The following is a 20,804-nucleotide window of genomic DNA, read 5'->3' as shown; positions in this document are numbered from 1 at the left end:
TTTCAGGTCTTAATTAATACCATGCACAGGTGCCATGCAGGGTAATCACAGTAAATCACCCAAAGGGTTATGAGTCTCTGAAGGACTGTTATTAAAGACAGTCACATCACAAAGCAGTAGGCTAGAAAGATGAAACTGTCACACACTACCCATTTTGGTTGGTGCTTCTCATGTCTTCAATCTTTCCTTCTACAGAAGGAATCAAATTTATTTAACTAGGAGCCCAACCCTTCAAAAAATGGGGAGATGGACAAAAATGCCTGAAAAGACTGTGTCTCACTAACACTCTTCTATGATGTACACTGCAAACAGTGCACTTGATGAACAGAAGATATTCCTCATACTCCTGCAGCATTTTTGCAATTGCAGTTTGGATGAAGGTGGTGTTAGAGCCCAAACACCAACCTCTGAAATCCCTCAGAAGTTACAGGGAACTGGTGACTAAAATTTTTCCTTTTCCTCCTTTTCTCTGACTGCACATTAGGGTTCCAAATCTACGAACCTTCACCAATTACAGTGCATGCTTTCATATGGTCACACACTGCAGAAAATATTCAGTATAGCAATTTCTTAAAAACTGACAGTCTGCTCCCTGTTAGCACTGCAGCTTGACAGACTCCCCAAAAAAGACTGAGCCATATATTGCAAGATCTTCCATGTTTAAAGAACTAAATCAGGCTTCCCCTGTTGTTGGAAGAAGAGTTAGTAGGAGGATGCTCAGTGCATCTCAGTGTGCTCTTGGGAAGCTGCAAGAATCAGTCTCTCTAGGCTGCTCTGCTCCCTGGCAGGCTGCTCTGAACAGCTCTACAAATCCTTGGGAAAAAAAGGCAATGAATATCTTTTATTTTCTCTAGGTACCATTTTGGGTTTTCTCTTCTCAAAGGATATTTTTCCTCCTGCTAAGAAACTTTGTCCTTGAAACTAACAGATTTTCCATGTAGTGGGAATTCCTGTTTCAGCACACTCTAAGCAGTACTAATGAAGTAACACCAGAGGATGCATAGAAGACCGAAACAAAGAAATACCAATGATGATAAATTGGTATTTCTCCCTCAAAATTTCTCCCTCAAAATCTGTCGTTGTAAGCAGAAGCAACATTTGTAACAACACACCAAAAGTTTAACTATCCCAATTTTCTGTGACCAGAAGTGATGAGCAGAAGATATATAAAAGGGAAACTGCATGAATTTGTAAATAATTTTAAATGTTTTAATTTGCTCTGAAGAAATGGGAACGGAAGTAGTAAAGACTTTATCTACATTTGGATTGCTTCCGCTTCTATGGTTCTCTAACACGTGTGCAACCATTGCATGCTGCCAAGGGTACATTTTTAAGTCTTAGAATAATTTAAGTTTGAAAATACCTGTAAGATCACTGAATCCAAATAAATCTACCGAGGTGGAGATCACAAATTTACAAAAAACCTCTATGCAAGATGCTTCCTAAAAGTAGAAAAAGAAAAATTGGTTTGCCAAGGGTCATGCTGGACGTTTAGGACAGATTAAGGAATTAGCATTTTTTTTCTTAGGTACTATTATGCTGCATTGACTGCCAAATCATGTCTCCTTTTCAGCCATAATGGAAAAGTGAGGTGCAGAACCATAAACAAGAGCAGTGGAATGTGATCACTCTGTCATGAAAAGGAGCATGAGGATGAGAACCTCTTGACTTCTGTCAACAGAAGAAAAACAACAGTAAACTAACAAGGAAGCAAGGAGGCATTAACAAGTCAGGTATGCCATGCTTTCCAGGGCTTGGGTTTTTCAGGTGTTTATAAACTAGACACTACATAAACCAAAAAAACAACAAAACAAAAGCAAAGAACAAACTCTGAATATCTGCCAGATTCATTGTATGGAAACAAAGAATTCTCTTTGCTTATGCTGAGAAAATGGAGGAGGTAAGTAAATAGGCAGAAAAGGTTTTAAGACAGTGTCATCAGAGTTCAAGCATGAGCAAGGGGAAAGAAAGCTCAGTTCTTACATCAGAAAAGCAAAATTCTCACTGTACAGACCCACAGTGGCATAAAAGTATAACAAAACAAAACACAGCTGAGTTTTCATCAGATAGCATTAGCATACCAGAAAAGAAAAGCAAAGCTAGTCAGGAAAGCTTTTCTATTTGCTGGCCATACAGCTGAAAGAAAGTCATAAGAATTGCTAGTTAAATGAAAAATGAACTGCCAAAAACCTCAAAGGAAAAAAAATCAAAAACCACAAAACAAAAAACCAAAAAACAAACCAACAAAACAAAACAAAAAAATCTGTGACTGTGAGTGAAAGGTCTATGATTTCCTGTTTTCAGTAGATACCATATTTTAATCAGCTTGCAGGAGAAGACCAAATTTTGGAAATTTCTATACATAGTTCATGGAGCAGAAGTAAAAACACATATACTGTTAAGGAGATTTTTACAGAACTACACCCAGGTATTTATAATCAACAGACATAAGACTCTGGAAGCAAACTCTGTCACTGAAGCAGAAGATGCGAAATTCCATCTCTGCAATAGATTTCAGCCTCCACGTGTCTCAAATATTTCTCCCTACAATGAAGACCATGATCATTTAATCCAGTGCTCAGTGTCTAAAATCTAAGTTGTTGAAAGGCATCTTTTCTCAACTTGAATGGTTAGATTTTTTTTCAAGAGGGTCTACGTATTCATCAGTGAACAGGAGCCCCCCCGCCCTCCCCAACCAAAAGTTTACTTATGGAATTACATAAGTAATTAACATGGAGTTTCCAGGTAAAACTAAACACAAGTTCCAAACACACCCTTTAAAATGTTTCATTTTCTGCTGCCCCATGTTCAAGTGCACACCAATAATCACACACAAAAACCTGCTTTTGCAATGTCTGGCTAATAACCATATTCTAGCAATCTGCTTCTTGTGCAGGTGGGCAAACAGGATGGGGTTGCAGAGATACCCAGGACAGTCTGACAAAGATTCTATAAACAGGTGTTTGCTGATTTTTCTTTTCATGATGCATAAAGGAGGGAAAATCTTGCCAAAAAAAATCACACCTTCTAGAGTCCAAAGTGTGAACAGTCCTATTCCACACAGAGGTATGCATCACAAAAGGTTTGGAAGGAAAAATTCTGCAGTTGGGAGAGATATCTATATTTCCAGATCTAATCTTAGTGCAGCTGTTTTGCAAGACTTTTCCTACTTTTTATTCTTGCTTCCTAAACGATCTTGTAGAAGAAGAGACTTTCCTTTGCCTGCCTCATTGATATACCAAGTTTTATTTATCTAAACACATAGGAAACACGCACACCACCTTTGCTAGAAGATCAGACTCATCCTCTTCCTTCCAAAAAGCTATTTGGTGAATGGACAAAGTATCAGTTGTACCATCACACCACTTGGAAGGAAGTCAGCAAGTACAGCTCCTCCTCAATGATAATTCTACTCAACCAAAGACTACACACTAATTAGGAAGACTTAAGTATGTTCTAAAGAAACTTGGTTCAAACTGCCAATTAAATGCAACCTGAGCTTATTACGATTTTCACAAAACTAGGAAAAATTGGTTTCAATCAGCTTTATTCACCTTCACTGTCCTTTTTCTGTTTCGAGTTCTGCCCAGAGATGAGAAACAAAGCAGCAAAAATGCTATTAAAGGGGCAAAATGCTGTTCTTGCTAAATTTATAATACACAAAGGGTTCATTACCTCAATCACTCTCATTCTCAAAATGACCAGTCTCTACCAGGCCATACCAACCTTCTCTCTAATTATAATTTCTCTTAATTTAGGGAAAGCTTCGGTATAAATCATCAAGCTATAGCTCCAAGGCTCCCTCGAAGAGGTTTTAAATGTGGCAAGACAAAGAAGAAAATTGTTCTAGTACTTCCCGATTGCTTTTTAAAGCAATTTAAAAGCATTGAATGTTCTCTATTACCAATTCCCACAGAGAAGAGTAAAGCACTGGAGCTACAGCTCTACTTTTCTTTCTTTGGGTGAGAGAGAAGTTAAGAGTGATTGGGCATCCCTCACCCTAAGGGCATTAGGCAATGGTAACACCTCTCCTATGGAAATTAGTGTAGCAGTAGCCTGCATAGGAAGCTGAGAGATCAAACACATCTTTATGTTTAAAGTCTATAAAGATCAGGAACTCATAAGATCTGCCGCCCTGAGTAACAGAATTTCACTCACTGAACCAAGAAATGCTATTACAAAAGAACAGAACAAAACAACAACAACAAACAAAAAAAAAAAAAACAAAAACAAAAAACCCAAAAAAAAACCAAAACAAAAAACAAACCTACACCTTGATCTGAGAGGATTTTCACATGAAGAATCTTTTCTTATACTTCCATAAATCCTGTTGAACATCCTCACTCTTCAAACTTGTTCCCTTTACCAACAGGGATTTCTCCAACATGAACTTCTAGTCTGTCCCTGGATAATGGCAGACTGATGCCTTGACAGAATTTTTCTGTTTCATCTCCACAGTACAATTCCAGCTGGCAAAGCTTTCAACTAGCCACAATCACAGCTCTGCCAGCTCAGCATGACACTGTTTTCTCCTCTGTCTGGAAAAGCTGGTAATGGACCAGAAAATGGGTTGATGCAAACTAGACCAAATCCCAGCATAAAGAAATAGCAAACATTAATTAGATCAGAACAGCTTAAATGTTCTTTCTACCAGACTGTAAGTTTGTTCATAATTTATTACAGTTTGTTGAGGAAAAGTTCAATTGCTGTGTGTTCAATCAATCTTGGATGGTCAATTGTGATTATCTTATAGTTCCCTTCATTGTTGTCTATTACACTATTTGAATTGTCTTCAAAATTAAACGCATTTAATAAAATGTCTAAAGCCATCCAAACCCAAGTACTATCAGAAAAATAAAACAAACAACCCAAACAGTTCCAGGTTAAAACAGCCTGGGAAACATAGCTGCATGAATCCCATAATGGGACCTGAGGTTTAAGAATTACAGGACACATGTTAGGGGACCTAGGTCCCCATCAGTTCACTTACATGACAGGATATAAGAATCATGAAGATCAGATTCTTATGCTAAATGCAGCCATCCCAGTTACTGAAAAGTTGAAGGGGTTGTAAGATCTCCATAGGCTTTCCTTAAAGAAATCCACTTGTTTAATTGTTTGCACTAAAATCTAGGACCACTTGTTTCTATCTTTAGATAGTTTTGTGCAGAAGAGATAAAAAGAACTTTCTTCCCAAAAAAACCCAAACAAACAAACAAACAAACAAACAAAAAAAACCCACAAAAACAACCCCCACACCCAAAAAAAACCCACCAAAAATCTAACCAAAACGAAAGGGTGATATCATTCTATATATGTGGTCAATTATTGATTTGAGCTTTTGCCATTCTTCAGTGCTTAATTTGTGAGGATTTGTCAAAAAATGAAACACTTATAAATCTCTGATGAGTTCTGATTTTCCAGGGATGAACCTAGAAATGTCCCACTGGTTAAAACCCAGGATTTTTTTTGTGTTTCACAAAACATTTTACATTCCTAGCACCAATCTTATGCAGACTCTCTGCAAGTCAAAAAGCAACACTGTGAATTTAAATAGCCCTGCAAGTGATTATTACTTTTTTTAATTGCTGTTCCACAGCTGGAAATCTTACCAAGGTCACCTCGGTAAAATTATACAAGTAACTGACAAGAAAAGCAGAAAGAGCTACCTACAATAACTCAAAAAAACCCCACCCTGAGTAATCTCAATTAAATATCTCAATCTACTGGAGGTACTTAACACAGCAACAAGCTTCAGAAACTCAGAAGACAGAAAAACAACACAGTCTGAGGGGAGAGGCTCATCACAATAGAAACTGGCAGGTGATACCAGCTTCATTAGAGAAACAGCTAATTTGGATTCAAGTGTCATAGTAATGAAACTGTCCTCCAAAACCTCAGTCAGTAACTCCAGTAAGGTTTGTACAGAACTTTCTAACCTGGAAATCTTGCAGTTTGAATCATTCCAAAGCTCTACATTGACTTTCTAATGATTTCCTTCTATAGGAGCATGCCATATAGAGACAAAAGCAGAAAAAAGATTAATTGCAAAATTTAAGTGAACTTTTTTACTGCACTGTAAATGCATTTCCTTGGAGTACTGGCAACATGATGCTTCCCAGTGCAAAAGGGGCTTAAAAGTACTAGAGAAAATTAACTTGCTATACCCACACTGAAAGATAACTCACTTTTTCTCATGAACTGTATACAAAACAGCACTGTTCATTGAAAAGCAATTCCTTAAAAGCTGAAGGCTTGAAGGACACTGAGTGCAAACGTTACGTGCCCTAAGCACAGCTATTAAATGGCAGGTCTGGATCTGCCAAACATACCATTTTTGTCACCATTTTTGTTTCAGTGAAGAGAGCCACAGTTTGGGCTCTGGATAATCCTGAACCTCACAACAGGGTTGTTCTACACACACTGGATGCATATTGCTCTCCCCTTAAGCACCCCCTGAAGTCAGTGCAAGTCTTTGGTCTTACCTCAATGACACAGTGGCAAAGGCTGTGGGGCTCATCTCTGGTAACAAGGACAGAACTTGAAAGCTCATTGTGGATGGATAAAAGCATTTTAGGCATTTGATAGTACAAATGCTACCCCATAGTGCTATACTGTGTCTCTCCTTCCACTGGGGTTATCATATGGTGATTATTATCAGGAAAAAAAAGTCCCGTCTCCAAAAGAGTATGGTGTCCAAACAGGCTGTTATGATGAGCCTTCCCCTGACAAAAGAATCAAGAAAAAGGTGAATAATTTCTTGGAACTCACATACTCTATATCAGACAGGAACATATGAAAAATACATGTATCATTGCTGTGAAGAACCCTTTGTTGTGTGCCATGCTTTAAAAAAGAGCTAGTTTCATCCAACCTAACTTCTTGCTTTTCCATTCAGTTTCATCCCTGACTTGAGCACAATTCAAGAAAGAGCCATGCTTATCTTTGAATTCAGAGCAAAGACTGCTCTGTCTGGAAGTCCTACTGCTCCAGCACAAGTATGCCTTGCTCACAGCACATATATTCAGTTCATGTATCTTATTTATTCATTTCTTATTCTCTGCTGTTTTGACCCTTATTGCTCTCTGGGGGCACCAAATGTACTTGCAAGAGAAAATAAGTTTCCACAAGAAAGGTAGCAGCAGCTCTGGGTTTCTAGGTCCCTGACAGAGAATTTAAACCTACCTGAATCGGATGTCTAGTGAATTTTGTAAAAAATGGAGTGAAGCTGTTCATGTTCATTCCTACTGAAATACAGATCTAATTTAAAAATAGGACCAGCCTGATCTTTGGATCATCAGGGCTGTTCAGAAGAAGCCTCCCTTGCACTTCTCACTGCAAATCAAGGATTGATTTCCCTCCTTTAATTTTTTTGTCTCCCTCTAAAAGTTACTTACAATCAAAACAATAAACAAGTAAAACTCCATTACTCTGGTCTCACTCAAAAAATCCGAGGGAAGAAAGGCAATGGGAAACCCAAGTCTTTGGTGAGACTGAAATTTCTCAATGATTTCCCAATTTCTCAACAGTAACTGACAGCTAAGAACAAGTATTCAGTGACATTCGGAAAATAACCTGATTCAACTTCACAAACCAACCAGCTTTGCAGCCTACCATTTAAAGCCAGTGGGATCTAGTTGGATTAGTGGAAGACATTTAAATCTCACATGAGATTAGCTTTGCTTTATTTTGCAGTTCCATAAACACTCAGGCAGCAACGTCTCTGATCCATGCAACAGGCATGCTTTATAAAAGGGTGTTGGTCTCTTTTCCCAATTAATAAGTAGCAGAATGAGAGGAAATGGCCTCAAGCTGCACCAGGGAAAGTTTAGTTTAGCTATGGGGAATAATTTCTTCAGTCACCATCCCTGGTGGTATTTAAAAGACATGTAGATGTGACACTCGGGCGTGGTTTAGTGATGGACTTGGCACTGTTATGTTTATGGTTGGACTCAGGGACCTAAAGAGTCTTTTCCAGCTTGAATGAATCCATGGTAACAGATCGAGCCAATTGCCTGACACCCCTTTTACACTATTTTTCAAAGAGCTCTTTCACAGCCCGCATTCCCTTCTGAAGGGGCTCTTTTCACTGATGGGGAACACCCTGAGAATGACACAGCTCATCATGCTATCCACAGGCATGGCCAGCAGGCCATGTCAGGTTGATTTTGCTCTGTGAAGCTTGACTCCACCCTCCTAAGACCTACTGAGGTGTGCTTGGCTTCAGGACTTGGCACTGTCTCACCTCTGGAAGCCAGGTCTCAGCAGCAGTATCTGTGCCACCAAAGGAAACACAGAGCCCTAGCACAGACACAGAGCCATCTACATAGTGCAGCTATTGGAATTGCTTAGGCATGGATTTGGCCAGGCCAGTCAGAATTGTGGCAGATATTTTCAGGACACAAGTAGGGCATTATCAGGACCTGTTGGTGGGTTTTATGAGGCCATCCAGTATGGTGAGAGGAAGATTTAGCAAACTGTGAACTGATCCATGGCCCCCAGCTCTACTTTTATGCCTGGGGAGTACACCCCAGACTAGTTTACTTAAAAACAGGCACAGAAAATGGACACAGTCACCTGTTGCAAATTTTAACCCCAAGACTCAAGGTCTGAGCAAAAGTCCAATAAAGGGGTCTGAAGTCATCACTGCTACAGCTGCTGTTCATAAATCTGCACCAAAAGAGTGCAGAATCCCTTGCTGAGATGGACCTAGCCATCCACAAACGCTGCCATAAAAGTGGGGTTTGTGGCATTTGTCCATGGTCTGCTGCAGTCTGAGCTGACTGCAGTCACCCAGCTTCCTGATGCACTGGATCTTTGGGCAGCATCTGGGCAGCACCTGGGGGGAAATTGTGTTCTGCCCTCACTGCATGTGGCAGGGAGTAGCCAGCTGCAACACAGAAGCCTCCTAGGCCTGGTGGAACCAAGGTCTCAGGCATTTCCTAAGGCAACTGGGAGGTCCATGAAACACACTGAGACATTTTTCTGCCTCTGCCCACAGCCCTGAGCGCTGAGATCACAGCTCTGCAGCCAGCTCTAACTCATCTCTTCATCTGTACAGATCCTCCCAATCAGCACACTCTGCTGCAGCAATAGCAGGGCCCATGAGCATTCCTGACCAGCGTTCATTTTTCTTCAGAAGGATGCTGGAGCATAAACATCATTCAACATGAGCAGCCTTTTCTTTCCTTTCCACAAAGAGGCATTTAGCTAGGCTTGGCAGAGGGAGGTAAGCCTCCGGGAAGACATTATCCTGACAGCAAACACTGGTGACTGGCTTTGTGTGTATGTATGTGTGTGTTTGGCAGACTCTGGATGCTAAATAAATATGGGTTATTAATAAAGTGCTAGCTGGAGATGGAAAATAAGATTGAATGTTTCGTCTTCCAAGAGCTGTTTCAGGATCTTAGGGGGGAAATAAAGAACTAAGACAATGGAAAATGGAGAGCCACAGGGGAAGAAATGGGGTGGAGAAGGGAATTCAATAAAGAGGAAAATAGCAACAAGGAGGAGGCAGTAAATTTGGTTGGTTGTAAAAGAGGCTCAAGCAAAAAAAAAAGGGGTAACAAAATAGCACTGGTATAAACAAAATGTCAACCACCTCTTGCCCTGCTGTGATTCAAAACACGATATGAAAACACACTACTTTGGCCAAGAACGCTTGTGAGAAACTGGACAAGGAGCAAGAGACAAGCAAATAATCTGAAATGGAAAAATGAAAATGCAAGAAATCCAGGCAAAATATGCCCAGAGTGAAACAAACTTTGAGGAATTTAGAAATTTTAGAGGAGCTAAGATTTTAGTTAGAGATAAGCTTTATTTGAGTTAATTAAAATAAATAGGTAGGCCTTGATGAAGTTAAGAGTTAGTAGTTAACTAATAACTGATGGCTTGTCAACACCATGTTCGGTTAGCTGGGTTTATAATGAAGAATATAGAAACTGACAAATAGCTTTAATAACATAGGACAATTGTGGGCCTCCTCTGTTCTGAAACCAATTGAAGACAGGGAATGGGAGTTCTACCAAGGGTTCATTTGTCATTTTTGCATTGAAAAAGTAGAAAGGTCAGAATGAGGAAGAATTCATTTACTTCCTTATTTTGGGACCCCTCCCCATGAAAGGGACCGCTGACCCATTTCAAGGAAAAAACTGCACATGCTTAATAGCTTTTGAACTAATTAGCATATGAAGCGGGGAACGGGATGTACCAAAATTATGAATATGTATTTGTATTTTGGGTATTCAACACTTGTATAGATAAAAGGACTCTGTAATCACCTGTAAAGTGCGGTCTGTGTTTGGGAGCTGTCCCACACGCTGCCCGGCACTGCAATAAACACACACTTTCTAACTTTAAACTGTTAGAGTCTTTGTCCATCACAGTTGGATATCGGTACTAGATCAATATCCACATTTTTTAATAAATCAAGAGAAGGAACCCCCATAACACAGGGGGACTTTAAAGTGCTGCAGGACTCCACAGAAATGACATGAGCCTCAGAAGGGCTCTGCTCCTCCCTTCACCCATTGACAGCCTACTCAGCACAACCATGGGTTTCACCTTCTCTTCTGTGCCCCAAGTCAATGCCTGTACTTGGGAGAAAAGTGCCAGCAGGTTTTCCTTCTACTTTGCCATTTTTATGACCTCGTCCAACTCACATACTGCACATACCTTGGAACCACATCATCCCTCCTAGGAGCTAACCACACTTCTTCTGTGGCAGCGCTGTACTGTCATACAGTCACACTACAATAACCTAACTGCAAATTTCTAATAAAAGCATTTTGTACTACAACAATCCTTAAACTCAGACTGCATGGATTTTGGCCTAACAAGTCTTTACATTTTATACTTCTTAATTAAGAGCAGGGCTGTTTTTCTGGATCATCACATGACACATTATCTTGACATAGGTGTAATTTTTTTATTTTTTTTGCCAAGCAACAAAGCACTTCATTAATTAGGTCTCTTGAGCCTAATTCTCTTCTACTTGTGCTACAATAATCCTAAAGCTGTCATACAATTAATAAAGACTACAGCTCAGAGTTACTGTCATATTTTTGACCACGACTATAGAGTGTTTCAAATTTGGCTGCTTAGACTTAATGGTCCCAGTGAGCAGTATTCATTTTAGAGACAGCATCTAAAACTCTCCTGGTTTTAGTGGCAGGTTTGCAGACATAGGCAACACAGAATCTGCATAATTTACATTCTTTTTATGTAGGAGTGGAGACCCATATCTCCTAGGGCTCCTGAAGGCTAACCTGCAGCTATTTCTTTAATTCTCACCACCATAACTCACCAAAACCCCTTATTTGTTTTTTGAAAAGCATATTAGGTGTCAACTTAACTCATGCAGACTTTTATCTATCACCTTTGTTCTTCAACATGAGATAGAGACTGAGACAATCTTTCAAGACAATAGCATCAGAAGAAGACTACATTGTAAAATAAACCTATTAATTCCACACTGCTCAATGCACACGTTACATAGGTGGGCTCACTGCCTCATTTTGCAGAAATCCACACATGCTTCTTCAAAGAACACTGATCCAATGGGACATGAAAAACTTATCTGCACATGCACACAGAGGCCAGGACGTGTGGGATGCTGTGTTCTGGTTTCATAAACCTAGGTCAGCTGTGTTTGTGTGTCAGGGAGATGCCACAAATCTATGTCAACCACCAGAATTCAAACTACTCACTGCTACCCAGCAAAGATAAAGGGTATAAAAACCTAAACGGTAGGGCAGTAGGAAACCTTCCTACTGCCAGCCTTACTCTGGAGCACTTTTACCAGCAGGGGCTTAGTAAAAACCTGCTCACACTCCAACAAGTGCTGTTCAGAGAGAGAAAATATACTATTCCTTTGCCTTCCCCCTCACAGCAGGAATGCATGATAGCCCTGTAAGGACAACATGAAATGGGGCCCTTCTTAAGTGGCTTTCAGACTTAGATCTCATTTAAGCACTCACTCATTTCTACCCCTATTACTGATGTTTTCCTCTTCTTAGGTATGGGACCCTGGCATGAAAACACTACGATTTAATTTTTCAAGCACTGTATAATGCAGTATGTACTTCATGCCTCTTAATTTAAAATATATTAGTGGGTGCTTATAGTAGGTTTGTGGAGAAATATGAGCTGATTTCACAGAATTATGTGAATTTGTACATATTTTGATAAATACATCAGCTGAAATAAAATATGTTAATAAGGCAAGCATTCATTATCCCACGCCAGCTAATGAGGTGGTCATTTGTATTTTCAACTAGTTGTGTCTATTTATGACTCAGAAATCAGTCTTATGCATAACAATTCTGTTTGAAATGACATCAAAAGCCTGAAATCAAGGCATTGCTGCACACAGTGTGAAGGCAACAATGACAATTCTGTTTTGTTTTATTATTCAAAGAAAGAATTTCCAAGAAAAATGCCACTGGAGGCTAAAACACTATTAGAGATGTCTAGCATACAAAAAGCTCAATTCTGTGAACACTAAACAAGGGGCTCTGCAAAAATAACTGTTACCTGCAGAACTGATTTCAATCTTTCAGGCAAAACACTTGAAATACCTTTTGCACAAAAAAGCAAAACTCTCATTGACAAAGGATCTCTTCTGCAAGCTTTACTTACAGTTCTGTCCTTTGTCCAACACAAAGACAATTTCTCTTTTCAACAGACAAGGAAAGAATAGCTCAAAGCCCATGAAACTGAAAAAGAAAATCTTCCCCTCTTCTAATTAAATATCAGGGTACTTCAGCATCACTACATATAAATATTTTTTGAGCCCCTCTTATAAGTAGCATGAAGGATTGCAGCTAGTCTTTGTGCAACAGCTTTCCCTTCCTTAGCCCCTTTTCCCTGGAGTCATCTGTATTTCCTGATGGGTGAAGGAAGCAACCATTGCAGTTTAGAAAGCCACATCAGCAGCCTACTCCCTCACCATGGTCCTGCAGCTGCTTTTCCTTCGTGGCCCCCTTTTGTTTTTTAGGGCAGAAGAAAGAGGACAATATCTCCTGTTTTCCTCTACTTCTGCTGGTTTGCTCTTCAGGAAGGGAAGTTTATGTGTATTTCTCCAAAGCAGCATGGGCAGCAGAGCCCTGCTATCCTGCAAAGTCCAGGCCACAGCAGTCTGGGGCAACAAGGGTGAGTGTGGAGATCCCTAACCCACCACCCTGCTGAGCACTCCCTACTTGCACTCCTGAGCAGAGCTAAGGGCAAACACTCCAGGTGAAGGGCCTGAGCCAGGCAGGCAGCCACTCCTGCTGGCAGGAGAAGTTCTGCTGCAGCAAAGGGATTGTGCCCATGAGTACAGACTGCTCCTGTGACACAGAGCTTGCAAAGGGAGGAGCTGTGTGAGACCACTCTGCACGTCACATGCAGCCATTCTCAACTACCCTCACACCTGAGGACATGCTGCTGCCATCACCAAAATCTGTTTTCACTTCAGGCATTTAATGTTACACTCTTCCTGCCAAACAGTTCCTGCAGCCAAGGGATGAAATCCACTTTCTTCTCTTCCCTTTTTTTTTTTTTGTTTTTGTGTTTTTTAAAATTAATCTGGTTACAGGCAAAGGCATGAATATCCCACAGAGTGACATGCAAGGAAAAACTTAAGATTGCTGATGAACCCCAAGACACCCTTCTTCCAGGTATTCCACCTCAAATTTCATCAACTTTGGAGCAGATGCTGCCTGCAGTGGAGAGCAAATCTTCAGATGATTCATGGCTGGGGATTTCGAGCTGCCACTGCTTGTCACCACATTGCTCAGAGGAGCTTATAAGCTTGCTGAAGGCAATAAAAAGCTTCCTAAACCCTGCTCATTCATATAATTTCTACTTTGGTACCATGAAAGAATCTACAGCCAACACAACACAAACAGAAGAAAATTTTCTCTACACTTTAGCAAAAGAGTTTTCAGTGTTGGAATTCAAAATGTATAACAAAGGTGAAAAGGCTTGGTAGTTGCTCAAAAGGATTCCCTCTCTGGGATAGGGTTGGATTTGTTTTTCATATCCATGCTCCCTGACATGCTGTGGCCTAAAACTGTTCTTACCCAGCAGTGTTGTTTCCTTGTAATATGTCTTGACTTTAAAAATCTCTACCTGTGCCAGTGAAGGAAGCAGAGCTTGATGGAGAAAAGCTGGTGACAAGCTCATTGAAGAGGAGTCCTACATGGCACAGAAGGTTCAGCGCAGATAAATGCTGTGTCCAGGCTCCCCAGAGCACACCTGTGCACAGGGTTTACTCATGGAGACAACACACAGGAGACCAGGAATCAAGGGTAGTGGCAGAAACACAACCATACTGAGTGATCCCCTTGGTGGACAGGAGACCCTGTGAGAACAATCCTTTGAAAAAACAAAAAGCCCAAACCAGCTATCAAGCTTTGCATATCTCAGGGATCTGATCCAAAGCATCCAAAGTACTTAGTACCACTTAGTACTTAGTGGTACTAAGTAAACTAGCTGCCTTTGAAATGAGGGATTATTTCAAATCCGTTGGGGAAAAATATGTACATCTCCTTAATAATGATCTCAGTAGGCAACTGCAAGTGTAACTGTTTCTGCCTATTCCTCCCCTACAGATATACTGAAGCCTTTATAAGCAAATAGGTTCTCTCTACTGATGGGAATATTCATATTATGAAACATATCTCACAAAAGAAGGTTGAACATGAGAAGCAGAGGAAAAGCAGCACCTCAAAACATTATTCCTGGGTAGAAGAGCATAGGCTGTATATAGGCTCTGCATGAAGCTGTACCTAAGAGTACAGAACATCTTGGGAGTACAAAGACCATCTGTTTGAACCCAGCCAGAAGTTAGAGCAGACACAAAGGCCAGACTTTCCTACCACTATAAAAACCTCAGTCTGTGCATGGGACTCTTTTAAATGCAAAATATTAGCTAAAACCCGATAGCAACATTGATCTTCTCTATACCTTCAACTAGCTAACAGAGCTTAATTCTTTTACCCTCAGTCTTCTCTGTACCAAAATGACAGCCCCCCTTCCCTAATGCTGCATACTGCTACACTTAAAAAAATCTCTGAGCCCATCACAAAGATCCCACAGCCACATTCTATCTCCATATTCTCCTCTCTGCTGCACTGCTGGGTGACCTACAAGTTCCCAACCTCTCTGACCCTGGGCCACAGAAGCTTATCAGGAGTAGCCCCACGTACTCCTAAACACAACAATGCAGTGTGCTGAAGTCTGTACCTGTGTGCCACTATCCTTCTGCTCTGACTGAGGAATCAGCTTCTCTAAACCGCTGCCTGGGCTTCTGACAGCAAACATCTCACAAAACCAGGTCACTGGATCTCTGCCATAGCAGCTTCCCATGAGAACGTGCACTAAAAATGTTGGATGCAAAGCGACAGCGTGTGACCTCTGAGGCAGTGCCTGCGCAGTGTTATCAGAGGGATGGCACCACTGCTCACTGTGCCAACAAATATGTCATTCAACAAAGACTCAGCAGAAGAGTCTGCCAAGTACACCCACTCCCAGAGCAACACCACCAGTGCTTTGTGCAAGAGATTAGATAAATTGAAAAGAGTGCTTTTACTTCATGTGCTTCCTATCTCAGTCTCTGGGCTTATATCTGCATTATCTGATTAAGTGACTGTTAAATAACCCAAGCTGCCAACACAGGCTCAGGAAAACTCTTTATCTTGATCTGGAAGTGTTGAAGTAATCTCCAAATATGAATTGCAACAATGAAGAGCATTATTCAAGGCATAAATGAAGCTCTGCACTAAATCAAATCTAGTTACATCTGATAATGTAAAAAGGGAAAAATACTTCAAAGGAAGATGCAGCAACTCCCTTGCATATTGTCTCTTTGCAGTACTCAAAGCAAGTAACAAAACTCAGTCCAGTCCATGTTACCAATAAGGGAAAACATATTATTAGAAAAGGGAAAAGGTTTGTAGGCAGGAAAAGGAATTAGATCCCCTCAACCACCCCAAATCAGTTGTTTTCTTCACCTAGGGAGAGCAAGTCTCTAAATGTCACATCTTCCAATGCAGGCAGAAAGAGGAAAAATCCCCAAACTCTCCTTAAGAATATGAAAAAAGTCTTCAGAACATAAGTTAAAATATTCTTATTACCCATAAAAATGCAATTCCCTTTGAAAGAACATGAAATGATAAAACACTATTAAAATATTAATGGGGCACTAATCTGGAAAACAGTTTCATTAGGAGAAAACAGCATTCATGGGAAAAAAAGTGTTTCTTCTTATTGCTCATTCTGAAAGGAATTAAAAGCACAGCTGAACAACTGGTTTTGAAAACATTTGCTCCACACCTAGCCTTAAGTCTCCGCCAGCAAAGACACAGGAAAGCATTTGTTCTGTTTGTGAAAGCAGAGTGAGGCTTTTATCCACACAGTTTGGCAATGGTCTCTGGTTATATAATTATTTCCATATGCTTATCACATCTGAACAAGAGTAAAACAGCACAGTACCAACTGGTTCTGTTTACATTATCATTTAGCCTTACATTTGGGGTTTTTTGTGGGTTTGTTTGTCAGGGGCAAGTGAATGCTTTTCAAAGTACCTTCCACTTTCTAACACCAAAATCAAAGCCATTGCCAGTGAGAAAGTGAAAAATCTAGATTCATTAATAAAAAAAAAGGTCAGAACAGCATGAACAGAATGCTGGATAATATAGAAGGAACTGGCAGTTACACCAATGTTTGCAGTGGTCTGACATAGCTCATGGTAAGGCTTTGTTTTCAGTTACTCACAGCATTGCCAAATTAACTAGTTGGCCAGCAATTTCCTTTACTAGGTGTCTACCCCAGGCTGGGAATTTCATGTTTTGTTTTTCTTGGGAAAATAAAAAAAAAAGAAAGCTTGTTCAATTTGTTTCTGAAAGTTGGAAACATTTTATTGTAAATCCCACATTTGCCTCTTTTGAAAATACACAAGCAAATCAGATTTGAACAACTTTCTGACTGAGCAGCAAGGTTGTAGAACTGGATTTCATAATTTTGTGGTTGCAGTTCTGAAGATAAGTTTTAACTGATGTCACAGGAAATAAAGATCCTGTGAAGTAACATACTTGGTTGAGTCTTACAGAAATTCAGCAGCATCTTGTGCTTTTCACCCAGCATTCATCACTGCCCTGTGGGATTTTTGTATTTTATAGTGCTATAAATAATCATAATAAACAAAGCTAAGGAAATGACACATGAACATGCCTTTGAGTTAAGCACTCAAAATCTAAACAATGCAACTTTAAGCTTCTTAATGCAACCTTGATAAGGCCCTTTTGTGATACTGCCTTTGCTCTACAAGGTACTATTACAGATAATTTCTGTTCTCTAGGACTTCTGAGAGCACCACAGGCAACATTTGCCACTGTGGCAAGCACTGAGGGCTGCGCTTAACCCATAAGACGGGCTTTAGGAAACGGCAGGAGCTTTAAGAACTACAGCTCAATGCCAACAATAGCTCAGTCCCAGAAACTTTTCAGACTACCCCAAAACAAATCCTTTCCTTTTGATTTTTTCCCCAATTAAAATGATAACCTAAAAGGCACTATCTCAGAAAGAAAATACTTTGATTCTCAGCACAAATAAACACAGAATTATGATTGTCCAGACACTGAAGAGCTGAATGCAAAAGTCAAAGCACACCCAGGAGCAGAGAAGTGCTCCTGAACTGTGTAGCTTGGATCTGGTTGGTGACCACAGAGGGAATGTTCAGGTAATTTGTCTGTGTCAAAGCAGGCAGAGGACAAAAAGCAGTGCCTCAGTTACTACAAACATTGGGGTTGCCACTTCACTCAGAAGAGTCCTCAAAACATCTTTTTACATAAATCCAAATTGTACCACCACACTAGATTAACTTCAGATGCCCAACAAAAAAGATCACAATCCACAAAAGTAATAATTATTTTTTTTTATGCAAAGCTGGTGAAACTGAGCATGACAACCATTTCCTAGGGCAAGGCAACATCAGTAGACTTCTGACATGGAAATTCCCAGTTGATCCTCTAATCAGCTCAGGCTGACAGAAGCTTCAAGGAACACTTAAAGTGCTGGATCAGCTCTAACATGTGGAGAAGTTCAAAGCACTGCCATGTTTTCTCCAATTCCCATCCAGATGGGACAGCCACAGCAGCAAGAGGTACTGTCCCTAGACTGAGCACACCTGGATATGGAAATAAGTTGCAACAATCAGATACAGCCACAAATGAATTCCCTTCTTGTGCTCTGCTCTGTTAACAACACTAGCAAAATTTTTTGGAAAGTATTAGAAGTGTTTGCAGAATGTTTTACACCTAAAGGCAAGCATCTCCTGCAGCTGTCTTTATAGCAGGAAATAAACATGCAACCAAAATCTTCTTCACAGTCTCTCTGAGAAAGCATTTTTCCAGTCTGAAAGGGGAAGATCATGTTGTTGCTGGAGCACATTTTCTGTTTTCATGCAGTCCTAAGACAGTTCTTAGCACTGCACATAAAGGAACAGGCTGAATCCAGCATTGCTGGTGCTGTGAACTAAGCAAACATTTTGGGGATTTTCATTTCTACCAAGCAAAACCACTTAATTATGGCAGCAGAGGTAATGAAGAAAAGAAAGCCCATTATCAGAAGGCTGAAATTTACTCAACTGGAGTCCACACCTGCACTGGAAAAATTCCAATGATCTGCAAATTGAGAGGGTTGTAAAGTCAATACTAGAAAAAAGCACAGGTGTAGAAAAAAAGTGAGACAAGCCTCACAGAAGTTACTCACTTATGTGAGAGAACTGCCCTGCTCCAGAAAGCTCACCAGCCAAACAAACCTGGTGATAGAGGGAAGAAGGGCTTTGCTAAAGGTATGAGCTCCAGCCAGTGGCAGAAGAGTGACCCTGGGGCTTTTAGTTCCCAGATCAGTGATGCTGATTTGATCCCATCAATTCATATCCAGAGAAGAGGACTAGAGCAATAGTTTACACACTGCCTGCTTGTATAATCTACTGGAAAAGGTCTTGTATATTGTACATGATTGAAATGCATCCATATACAATAAGTGTTGTATGAGAGGCCCATCAGCATCCAATTGCACACCAAATGCACTCCTAGGAGTTGTGCTGCTTACTGGGGGTCATATCAGGGAGGTCACCAAGAAATTGGAGGCTTACAGAGGGGACTCTGGATTGCAGAGGGGCCTTTTTTATCAATCCTCCCAATCAGAGGGAAGGGGCTTGAGAGGACCAGTAACAAAGGGATGTAGGACAGATGCCACAACTGGGGTTCAGCCATGGGACTTGCTAGGAGAAAGCTGGCCTGTTAGGGACTGATGAGGCCCCACCTGTCAGAGAAGGGAAAGAGCATCTTCATTCATAATCTTGCCCATATGGTGAGGATGCTGAGGTTTTAAACTACAGTTTCTCAGGAAGCTGAACTTCATCCCATCCCACTCTTACAAGTGTGACACCTGTGACAGTGAAAGATGCCTAGAGCGTGGAGAGGATCACAGGTCAGCAGGAGAGCCCCTGCAGAACAGCACATTGGAATCTCAGCAGCTCCAGACACTGAGTCAGCCTCATCCAAGTCTCAGCTTACATGCCTCCATGCAAACACATTTAGCATGAAGAATAAGCATGAGGGGTTAGAGATGTGTGCACACCTGCAGGACCATGGCATCATGCAGACATGGTGGGATGACCCCCGTGGCTGGAGTGTTGGAATAAAAGGTAATTGGCTCTTTAGGAAGGACAGGCAGAGGAGACAAGGAGGGTGTGTTGTCCTCTGTGTCAACGACCAGCTGAAGTGCATGGAATGTCACCTGGGGATGGATTAGGGGCTGACCAAGTTCTTGTGGGTCAGGACTAAAGGGAGGGCAGGGACAGGTGACATTGTAGTGAGGAGCTGCTTCAGGCCACCTACTCAGGAAGACTGAGCAGATGAATCATTTACAGAGAGCAGCAAGCTCATGTCCACCAGCCCTGGTCCTCCTGGGGTTCCTTCAGCCACCTGGATATCTGCTGGAGGGACAAGCAGCAGAGAATAAGCAATCCATGAGATTCCTGGATGCATTGAGGATAAATTCCCTGTCCAAGTGACAGAGAAACTAACAAGGCGCAAAACCTGGGAATAATCATTATCACAAGCATACAGTGTTTAAATAAGAGCCAAAGCAGCATGAGTAAACATGGATGGAAGGAATTCAGTGAGAGCTGTGTCCTGTTTGACAATGAATTCCATACATATGAATACACATGGAAAAAAATTAAGTTTTGGAAGAAATCTGCGACAGAGAGAGGAAGAAATTCAAAAAGTAGTGACACTCAAGTTCAGAACTTTCCTTCCTGACCTTGGTACCATAAGCCAAGGTAGATTTGGGAGCCAAGCAACACAGAACAGAATCTCTCACAAAGGGTCTTATAATAGGATGAACTGATGCATCCTTAACATCTGAGAATGTTTAAAAGTCTGGCCCTTCAAATAAATACAACAAGAAACTGCATATGTCCTTATTAAAATTAAACACATGCTACACCTTAGGGAAATGAGGGTAGTCAGAGTGTTGTGACTCCTTAGCTGCAAAGGCAGATGGCAGGTACCTGCCTCTTGTACAGTCAGCCCAAAGTATGTTCAGTGCACCTGAAAAGCCTCAAGTTCCAACACGATAAGTCAGGCACAGGTCAAGCCCAGCATGATTAGTGAAAAGAAGATCTGCAGCTTTTCCCTGACTGTTTGAACATCAGTCTTCAAAGCCCTGTGGTTTCTACCACTTTGTTAGAGCCATAAAATAACCACAATTAGGCAGCGCAGATGCGAATGGCTAAATAACACCAATCC

The 20,804-nt window shown here is 40.8% G+C and overlaps 1 protein-coding gene across 20 annotated transcripts in view; it reads right to left on the bottom strand.

The window, feature by feature from the left end:
- LOC135298834 (uncharacterized) overlaps positions 1 to 20,804 on the bottom strand; it is a 344,053-nt gene that overhangs the window by 197,388 nt on the left and 125,861 nt on the right. For 13 of the 20 annotated variants that reach the window (XM_064416874.1, XM_064416876.1, XM_064416875.1 and 10 more), the window contains one exon: positions 1,364 to 1,442. The exons of 6 other annotated variants lie outside the window; for them this stretch is intronic. The gene's annotated coding sequence lies outside the window, so the exon portion shown is untranslated. Of the gene's footprint in view, positions 1 to 1,363; positions 1,443 to 6,485; positions 6,726 to 20,804 lie in introns of all 20 variants that reach the window. One more of the 20 variants, XM_064416888.1, reaches the window with a different exon arrangement.

The sequence above is a fragment of the Passer domesticus genome, chromosome 4, assembly GCF_036417665.1.
Source record: "Passer domesticus isolate bPasDom1 chromosome 4, bPasDom1.hap1, whole genome shotgun sequence".
Classification (NCBI taxonomy): Eukaryota; Metazoa; Chordata; class Aves; order Passeriformes; family Passeridae; genus Passer; species Passer domesticus.
Note: the sequence above shows the minus strand (reverse complement) of the source record. Positions and strands in the feature narration are given on the sequence as shown.